General features: G+C 34.0%; 1 pseudogene; it reads right to left on the bottom strand.

The window, feature by feature from the left end:
• Nucleotides 1–7,610: 7,610 nt before the first annotated feature.
• Nucleotides 7,611–9,080, bottom strand: LOC145674942 (NADH-ubiquinone oxidoreductase chain 4 pseudogene; annotated as a pseudogene).
• Between the last annotated feature and the right edge of the window lie 2,248 nt (nt 9,081–11,328).

The raw sequence follows: 11,328 nt of genomic DNA on the forward strand, positions 1-11,328 counted from the left end.
GTCGCTTTCGTTCCAGAAATTTTGATGTCCAGAATGCAACTCGCTGTGAGCGACCAACCACAGAAAAAGTGGATGATATTCTGAGAAAAGTACAGAAATATGATCGGCACTAATGACATTACCAATGACCTAATGTCCATCATCAAATAGTATTAAGTCATTTGCATAAAGCTAGGTAGAAAAAAAGAGCACGACATTTTAGTGGCATATGAGCTGACTCAAAGAATTATACACGATTAAATTTTATCTGAAAATCTTACTGAAACGTAACGAATTCGAGCCATTTTTGATACAGTTGATCACAAGTGATGAAAAGCAGATAACCTACAACATCAATCTACGGGAAAGATTGAAGTCGAAGAGACCAGAATTTCTACAATCTCTGGCAAAGCTTATACATAACCACGGTAGATTAAGCTGTGCGTTTGGTGGAATTGAAAGAGTATCTTGCACCACGAACTGATGATGTCGGGCAGAACGACAGACTCGGACCTGAATTGTCGACACTTAATGTGAGTGTGCCTAGGAATTCAAATTAAACGGCTGGAACTTATCAACGGCAAGAGTGTGGTAAACCAGGCTAACATCATTAGTATGCTTACATATTTGACTTGTCAGAAACTGAGAGAACTCGGTTCAGAATAGATGACCATACGATCAGAGACAACTTGATAACTGCATACTGTAATCTTGCATTGGAAAGCGTGCAAGCATACAACAAACTGGATTCCAGTAATAAAAGTTGCATGGGTGCAACCTTGCATTCAGTGTTCCATTCAAGCTTGACTAAAGAGTTTTACGCTGGCAGCAAGCCAATAAGCCAATGAACTACCAATGATGCTATGACGCTCTGCGAACCATCTAAAATATTGCATGCAAGTACTACAAAAGGCAAATTGTATGAAAGCACGTGTTAATACAGCAAGCGTAGAAAGCCTGAAGCCACACACGCACCAAATGGCCGAAAGCTTTCATGCTACCGTATAGCACGGACATGGCACTGTTAGACTATTGTTTGTTTCGATGTCTGGAAAACTCCTTGAGCAGTGTAACTTAAAATTTAAAAAGAAATCTGTTGAAACCGTGTGTCACAATTTTTGACCACAAACTACAGAAGGTCTCAAGCAGCGGGATTATGGAGTTGCCGAAGAAGTGAAAAAAGGTCGTTGACTAAACTGTTGCAAATATGGTTCATAATATTTCCTAATCACAACTAACATACTCTCAATTCTACCCTACAAAGGCTCGATATTTTTAGACTACCTGACACTTGCAAACAACTTCCTTTATCTGTATACTTACGAACATGTTTTGAGTTCGGTGTCTACTGCTGCTGCGTACACATTTTGCTCAGTAATGCATACGAACTGGATTACGTTAATTGCCCTTAGGTTTGGACAGTTTTCTTTAGCTTTTAAAATAGTTCCTTACGTGATTACTTATATATGCTTTGATATGTATTAAACTGAATAAAAACCGACTACTTCAAACGACGTTTACGCATTGTTCTATATACAGTTTTCAAGAAAAACACTACTTTGCCAGTTACAAAAACGAACAGCCGACCAAATGTCAACTTTCTTCAACGCGAAAGTGGTGCGACCAATTTTTAGTGTAGATCACCTCAAGTTTGTATTCTAATGCCTTATTTTATTAGCAGTCTTTAGCTATGGGCTATTACCTAACCTACTGAGTAGATGATGCTATAAAAGTAGTCAGAGACCCTTAGGGGGCGCAGAAGGACGGATGCGGGCGCTTTTTTTGTCAACACTTTTACCCATAAACATATTCGAGTAAGTAATGAGCTTGCAGCACATTGGGTAGATTATACGACCGTGACATTATATCATTTATTTTCGTACAGATTAAGAATATACGGCTAACTTGATATAAGAGTGACTCACTCCTTCAAGAGAATAGTGTCATCATGCGTCATGAACAACTTTTCTTGGCGTATGCCAATACCCTACTAGGAACAGGTTATGATGAAAGCCGCCAACAAAAGTTATAAGCAATGGTGCATTTAGAAGGAAGTCACATCGGTTAAAATTAGTTCCATCGTTTCAATTCAACTTAACAAACTTGCTAATGTTTTGATTACATGTACTATACAATGGTTAGTAAGTTTGGTAAATTTTCTTATCTTAATTTGAAGTGATAAAAATTTAATTTTTACTGTTGTAACTTCCCTCAGGGTTCGCCATTGATTACAAGTCTTTCACTATTTAGCTCCTAATACTTTCTACTCTTTTATTTTCTTGGAGCCTACCCACTAACTGCACACGGATTTATAGTACACTTGCAAACTTGTTATATATTAAAAAAGACAAGTGCAAAGGCTGCACCAACCTGTGCTACGTGACCTGCACAAGGTAGCATTACATCTACTCCGAATCAGAGCAAAGCGAGCTTGAACGACCTGCTCGCGCGTCCTTATCGAACACGAACGTCAGTGATGATGGATATATGCATAAAGAAAAACAAATGTAAAATCTAAAGACTAACTTGTGGTACTTGTTCAAATAGGTAGCTTTGTATTATGACTCCATAGAATTTAACATTTTTTACGCTGCTTTTATCTCTACATACGATTTACATGTTCTCTATTTTATAACCCGACCGGGGTTCGATTGTCATGTTCGGGCAGTTAATTTTATATTTAAAGCGGACTTAGTGGTTAGAGGGAATAAGTACTTCACGCTGGAGGTGGGCGTGGTTAAAGTAAATATCATGCAAGCATCCAAGTTAAATAACAAATCAAAATAAATGTGAGAGGACACGCTGCCCCTTTAGCATTTGTATACGTGTTGTTTCCGCGAGTTTTGCGTTTCGCTCACTTCGAGCGGTGTGACTAAGCGCTCCGCTCAGTAACCTTCTGAACTCTACCAATGTTGTCTAAACTTCACTGGCAACATTGACGACACAGGATCAGCAGCAGTGTAGAAAGTAATAACAGGTGGGAAGGTATAAAGAAAAGAATATAAATAAAAATGCAACTATGAAGAATTATTTGTAAGTGAATTAATAATGGAACAAGAAACTTTTAAGGACTTGTTTCGTGTTAACCTGAAAGTCAAGGTAAGAAACTAACAAGTGGGCCGTATTCGTGAAGAAGAAAGACACTGCAAGAAAACATCGCACATTTTTATTGGGTATCGTCGTATTGAAAACACTTGCATAATATAGTTTGTTTGCATTCGTCATAGTAAAAAAGATATATATATATATATATATATATATATATATATATATATATATATATATATATATATATATATATATATATTAAGCAATTGAATTTAGCACGGATTCACGTACTAATGTCTACGAAAAGGATTAAAACAAGTGATATATGTATACGGTATACAACACACTAAAGCATGCTTTGTACTCGTAACCTTATAGAATTCTTTTGATATAATCGTTTAAACATATGCGCATATAAAAAGTAAATATAAAACATTGATACAGTATTTAATTAGAGCAATATAATAGTATTCATTTCAAATACTTCACACCTAACCCAATCTATTTTATTGAATACAGCATATCAGTGATACAAGGATTAAATATAATTAAGTTTCTTGCGCCAGTCAGTATTAGTAGAAGTCAATCACTTGTATACACTCTAGAGGATCAGTAAATATAGAACGTCATGTATATAATGAGCGCACAATACGAACGCATTACTTATATTGAATTCTTTCAACCTTAAGCTCAAATTTTGAACATATATCCAGATCTGGAACATATACACAGATCTTTTCAAGAATAGCTACCCCAGGACGTTTAAATCAAGTAGCAGCCAATATTACACGCACAGGCTTATTCTTCGGCCAATGTTCAGAAATTTGTGGTGCAAATCACAGTTTCATGCCAATCGTTGTTGAAGCCTGCCCTCATTCAGTATTTATTAACTGAATAACAAAAATAATACAAGAACTCTCATTGGGTGGCTGAAAGTAAGCAATGGTCTCTTAAACCAAAAGATAGTAAAATAACAATTACTTCCAATGGAAAAATTACTTAAATTATAACATAAGCATGTCAAGCTTAAATTACTACTCAATAGTATTTTTCTATTCCACAAATATCTCCCCTAAAATGACTCATATTATTTATTATATTTTCTCTATGCTACCTTCTATTTGCATCTATTATATATTTTAATTCAAATACTCCTCAACCTTCCTTAGATACCGCTAATATTAAGAAAACAACCATAAATTGAAAGTGATAACAAACCTTTTCTCAACTTTTGATCCCTCTACTTCAATTATAAATATATAATTTAACTGACTTAGAACAGTACTTGGACTCCTAATTATCCCAATCCCATTTTGATTTCTACCAGGGCGACCAAACATTTTATGAAATAAAATTACCCTAACTCTTCATAATGAATTCAAAACTATTCTTGGGCCCACTAGCCATCAAGGAAGGACCTTCTTATTTATTTCTTTATTCTCCTTCAACTTGTTTAATAATTTTATAGGTCTATTCCCTTATGTATTTACTAGCTCCAGACATCTAACCTTTACATTAACCCTCGCCCTGCCTCTTTGAATAAGCTTCATAATCTACGCCTGAATCAATCACACTCAACATATATTTGCCCATCTCGTTCCTTCTGGAACTCCAGCTCCTCTAATGCCATTCATAGTATGCATTTAAATAATTAGTAACATCATTCGGCCCGGAACCCTAGCTGTCTGGCTAATAGCAAATATAATTGCGGGTCATCTCTTGCTAACCTTATTAGGTAACACAGGGCCTTCCCTATCTCTTTCCATACTCTCATTACTAATAATTGGACAAATTACCCTTCTAATATTAGAATCTGCTGTTGCAGTAATTCAATCGCAGTACTAGTCATATTATATTCAAGAGAAGTTACTTATGTCAGCACCACAGAATCATCCCTACCACCTAGTTGATCAAAGTCCCTGACCTCTTACAGGAGCTCTAGGAGCCTTAATTACAACCACAGGTCTCACTAAGTGATTCCACCAATATGATCCTTTTATATTCTTTCTAGGTATACTTATTACATTATTAACTATAAGTCAATGATGACGAGACGTAACTCGAGAAGGAACATACCAAGGATTACATACTATACAAGTTACATTGGGTCTTCGATGAGGTATAATTTTATTTATTATTTCTGAAGTATTCTTTTTTGTTTCATTTTTCTGGGCATTCTTCCATAGTAGACTAGCACCGACAGTAGAAATTGGATCCTTCTGGCCTCCAGCAGGCATTGCCCCATTCAACCCAATACATATTCCCCTACTCAATACTGCAATCTTACTAGCCTCAGGCGTTACTGTAACATGAGCTCATCATAGATTAATACAAGGTAATCACACTCAAGCCACACAAGGCCTACTACTCACAATCCTCCTAGGTCTATACTTTACTGCCTTACAAGCATATGAATATTATGAAGCCCCATTCACCATCGCAGATGCTGTCTATGGCTCAACATTCTTTATAGCAACGGGCTTCCATGGTCTCCACGTTATTATTGGTTCCACATTCCTAGCTACTTGCTTACTACGTCACCTTTTATCACATTTTTCTCCCACTCACCACTTTGGATTTGAGGCTGCTGCCTGATACTGACACTTTGTAGATGTAGTATGATTATTCCTTTACATTTCTATTTATTGATGAGGAGGTTAGCCTATTTAATATATATAGTATATTTGACTTCCAATCAAAAGGATCACCTAAATGAAATAGGCAATTAATACAATTTTAACGGCCGGTCTATTAACTATTATTATTTGCTTAATCGTTATAGCTATTTCAACCCTTCTTTCTAAAAAAGTTATTAACGATCGAGAAAAAAGTTCCCCCTTTGAGTGCGGATTTGATCCTAAGTCATCAGCTCGAATTCCCTTCTCCTTACGATTCTTCCTAATTGCCGTAATTTTTCTCATCTTCGATGTAGAAATTGCCCTTCTACTTCCAATAACAATTACTATCAACAGCACTAATACATTATCCTGATCTCTCGTCAGACTAACATTCTTAGTAATTCTCCTAATAGGACTTTATCATGAATGAAATCAAGGATCCCTAACTTGAGCTGACTAATAAACGGGATAATAGTTAAATATAATATTTGGTTTGCATCCAAAAGGTGTTGCTATCAACTTATCTCATAAGTAGGAAGCAAACAATTTGCACTCAGTTTCAACCTGAACCTTTGGTGTAGCACCTCCTAAAATTGCCATCACTACTAATCCCAGTATTCCTCTACATATAACTCACCTTTCATTATCACTAATAGAATGAATATTAGCACCCCCAAAGCCCTTGCCTGTTAAATAAAATCTTAAACGTACTGAATAACATACAGTTAGGCCCGTAGAAAAGAATAATAAGAAAAAGCTGATTACATTAATTAAAGGCAAAGAAGAAACTTCCAAAATTAAGTCCTTAGAATAAAACCCTGCTAAAAATGGTATTCCACATAAGGCCAAGTTAGCTACATTTAAACAAGACAAAGTGAGGGGCATCTGACTTACAACTGCTCCCATTCTACGAATATCTTGTGTGTCGCCCACACCATGAATAATTGCTCCTGCACATAAAAAAGTAATGCCTTAAATAAAGCATGTGTTAATAGGTGAAAAAAAGCTAATACAGGGAATCCTATAGACAAAATTATTATTATAAGACCAAGCTGACTTAAAGTAGATAAAGCAATAATCTTCTTTAAATCATATTCATAATTAGCACCAATACCAGCTATAAATATTGTCAATCCTGATAATAAAAGCAATACATCTCCTATATAAACACTCAATAAAACATCTCTAAAACGAATTAGCAAGTAAACTCCCGCAGTCACAAGTGTAGAAGAATGAACTAATGCAGATACTGGCGTGGGGGCGGCCATTGCTGCTGGTAATCATGCAGAAAAAGGAATTTGTGCACTTTTTGTTATTGCCGCCAAAATAATCAAACTAGAAATAACTACTATCTCATTATTACTTAAAACTCTATGCAAATAAAAGACATAATTTCAACTTCCATAATTCAATATTCAAGCAATAGCTAATAAAATTGCTACATCTCCAATACGATTAGAAAGGGCAGTCAATATGCCAGCATTATAGGACCGCACATTTTCATAATAAATAACTAAACAATATGATACTAATCCTAATCCATCCCAACCAAGTAGGATTCTAATTAAATTAGGAGAGACAATTAGTAAAACTATCGAAAGAACAAATATTAATACAAGTATAATAAACCGATTAAGATATCGCTCGGATCCCATATATTGTTCACTGTAATAAATTACTATTCTAGAAATATAGAGCACAAATCTTATAAATATAAATGATATTCAATCAAATAGAAGAGTTATAATAATTTTATTTCTATTAAAAGAAATAACTTCTCATTCAATAAATACACTATATCTATTGATTAAAAAATTCAAACCTATTATAAATAAAAAAATACTTATTCCATTTAAAAAGGCAAATCTAGTTACACAAATTGAAAAAGGTCAGACCATGGCCTAAGGGCAATTAAACCTTCTTTAGTTCCACAAACTAAAATTTTATTCTAAACTACTCAAGCAACTACAACCACAAGAATCTCGGCCCTGCAAAAAAGATTAATAAATTTAAGGGTAATCAGTGTAATATCAATAATAAATATTCTCGCACACTTCCCCCTCAACAAGAATATAAATTAGAATAAGGTATTCCGTGTTGAGTATATGAATACAAATATAATCTATATGCAGCTCTAAAAAAAGAAAGTAAAGCTAAGCCTAATATACTTAATCAAGATCAACCAACAATTCTATTTAACAGACTAATTTCTCCTAATAAATTTAATGTTGGGGGCGCAGCTATATTAGCAATTCTTAATAAAAACCATCACAGTCCTAAGCTCGGCATAAAAGATAATATTCCTCGATTAATTAATAATCTTCGACTTCCTAAACGTTCATAAGAAATATTTGCAAGACAAAATAATCCTGAAGAGCAAAGACCGTGAGCAATCATTAATGTAAGAGCACCTCTAAATCCCCATAATCCCATCGTTAATAGTCCCATCAATACTAACCCCATGTGAGCAACAGAAGAATAAGCGATTAAAGACTTTACATCAACTTGTCGTAAACATACTAATCTAACTGATCAAATACCTACAACTCTAATCCCAAATCAAATTAAATTTATACTTACAGCTACATTTTCTATAAAATATATAATACGTAATAACCCGTACCCTCCTAACTTCAATAAGACTCCCGCCAAAATTATTGAACCACTTACAGGCGCCTCAACGTGTGCCTTAGGTAATCAAAGATGAACTAGAAATATAGGCATTTTAATTAAAAAGGCAACAACTAAAGCAAAATACCATATATAATATGTAATCCCTAAATCTATTACACTTCTCATATTAATCATCAATAAGCTACCCTTAATATATTCCAAATAAAAAATACCAATCAAAAGTAGAAGTGAAGCAAACAAGGTATAAAACAATAAATATATCCCTGCCTGCACTCGCTCGGGTTGATAGCCTCAGCCCAAAATTAAAAATAATGTGGGAATTAAAGAACCCTCAAAAAAAAATAAAATATAAACAATCTAGAAGAAGAAAATCTCAAGTATAGTAAAATAAGTAATAATAAAACTAAACTAATAAAACTCGCTCTATAAAATGAACTTCTTAACACACCTTCTCTAGCCATAATCATAAGAATAACAATTCAAATACTTAATAAAATCAATGAATATCTCAAACTATCACTCCGCAAATAATAGCCCACTTCCCAAGGAACCAATCCCATACTATTTCTTATTATAAATAAAAAACAAACTCCAATAAGGGAAAACTGAACAACTCACCATAATTTAAAATTAAAGCCTAAAGGTATTAAAAGCAACATAAACATTAAATACTTTAACATCGTAATACAACTAAAGAGTTTAAATAATCACCCCCATGAGTTCGAACAATAGACACTAAAATCGACAGGCCCAAGCTACCCTCACAAACAATGAAAGTCAGAAATAATAAACAAAAATAATTTTCAACATACAAACTACCTAAAGAATAAGATAAAAGTAAAAAACTTATCAACACAATGAATTCAAGTCTTAATAAAACCATTAATAAATGCTTACGCTGAATAACAAAACAAGCTATTCCTAGAATAATTAGAAAACAAGAAAACAAAACAAATAATATTTTCATAAGCTTTTATAGTTTAATTAAAACGTTGGTCTTGTAAACCATTAATGAATAAGATTCTAAAAGTATCAAGAGAAAGTATAAACTTATCCTTAGTCCCCAAAACTAATATTTTAATAAACTACCTCTTGAAATTAAAATAACCTGAATATTACTTATAATTTTAGTAATTTTAAGATTCATCTTAATTCAAATATCTCACCCCTTATCAATAGGGCTAATGCTTATTATCAACACCATTACTACCTGCCTAACTATTTCAACCATAAGAGAATCTCCTTGATTCTCTTATATCCTCTTCTTAGTTTTTCTAGGTGGTATATTAGTTTTATTCATTTATGTTACAAGACTAGCATCAAATGAAATATTTACTCTAACACCTACCCTTTTTTATTAATTTTCCTAGTTCCACTCCTCTTAATTCTTACAATAATTTTTGACCCTCTTATGCTTCCAAACATAGCCTCACTATCAGATCCACACCACTATACAACTAATTATCAAGAAATCCCCGGTATAAAATTTTATATAACATCGATCTTAATAAATACTATTATACTAGCAACATATTTATTCATCACACTAATTGCAGTAGTAAAAATCACTTCATTATATCAAGGCCCTCTTCGGCCCTCTAAGTCATATGTCAACACCAATTCGTTTACATCACCCCCTCTTTAAAATTGCTAATAACGCCTTAGTAGATCCTATTAAGATCTCCTATTAACATCTCATATTGATGAAACTTTGGCTCTCTTCTTGGCCTATGCTTAATTATTCAAATTGCTACGGGCCTATTTCTGGCAATACATTATGTATCAAGTATCGAATTAGCCTTCAACAGAGTAATTCACATCTGTCGAGATGTAAATTTTGGGTGGCTTTTACGTACGTTGCACGCTAATGGGGCATCCTTTTTCTTCATTTGTCTCTACTTACACGTCGGCCGAGGAATATATTATGGCTCTTATCTCTATCTTCATACTTGAAGAGTAGGAGTAGCTATTCTTCTACTAGTGATGGCAACTGCTTTTGTGGGTTACGTCCTGCCCTGAGGTCAAATATCTTTCTGAGGTGCAACAGTTATTACAAACCTACTATCAGCTATCCCCTACCTAGGAACAATACTAGTACAATGAATTTGGGGTGGCTTTGCCGTAGATAATGCCACTTTAAACCGATTCTTTGCCTTTCATTTCCTCTTACCTTTCATTGTAGCTGCCATATCAATAGTACACCTTCTATTCCTCCACCAAACAGGATCCAACAACCCTCTAGGTCTTAATAGAAATCAAGATAAAATTCCCTTCCACCCTTATTTCTCAACTAAGGATACTATTGGATTTCTAACAATAATAACAGGCCTAATATTACTTACTCTTTGAAATCCTTATATACTAGGAGACCCTGAAAATTTCACCCCCGCAAACCCCTTAGTCACACCAGTACATATTCAACCAGAATGATACTTCCTATTTGCCTATGCCATTCTTCGCTCCATTCCTAATAAACTTGAGGGAGTTATTGCTTTAGTAATGTCAATCCTCATTTTAATAATTATGCCATTTTTTCATACTAGAAAAATACGAGGTTTACAATTCTATCCTATTAACCAAATCATATTCTGAATTATAGTTAGTACAGTAATCCTTTTAACTTGAATTGGAGCTCGGCCGGTCGAAGATCCTTATATTCTAACAGGTCAAATTCTCACAGTTATCTACTTCGCCTACTTCCTATTTGTACCATACCTCTCCTCCTTATGAGATCTCCTTTTAAATAAAACTTAGTTCTTTGGCTGAGAATAAGCATATGTTTTGAAAACATACAACAGAGCAAAGCTCTAAGAACTTATTCTCAATTTAATACACTTAAATTAAAAGAGAAATAAAAAGAAGCTTTATGCCCCCTAGAAATAAAAGATAATTAAGAGACAAGGGCAAAAAAACTCTTTCAAGCGAGATATATTAATTTATCATACCGAAACCGCGGCAATGTTCCCCGTACTCAAATAAACCCAAAAGAAATAAATACTACCCTACAAAAAAACAAAACAGAAAAAATATCATGACCTAAAAACAAAAC

This window comes from Thermobia domestica, chromosome 18 (assembly GCF_964235325.1).
Source record: "Thermobia domestica chromosome 18, izTheDome1.hap1.1, whole genome shotgun sequence".
Lineage (NCBI taxonomy): Eukaryota > Metazoa > Arthropoda > Insecta > Zygentoma > Lepismatidae > Thermobia > Thermobia domestica.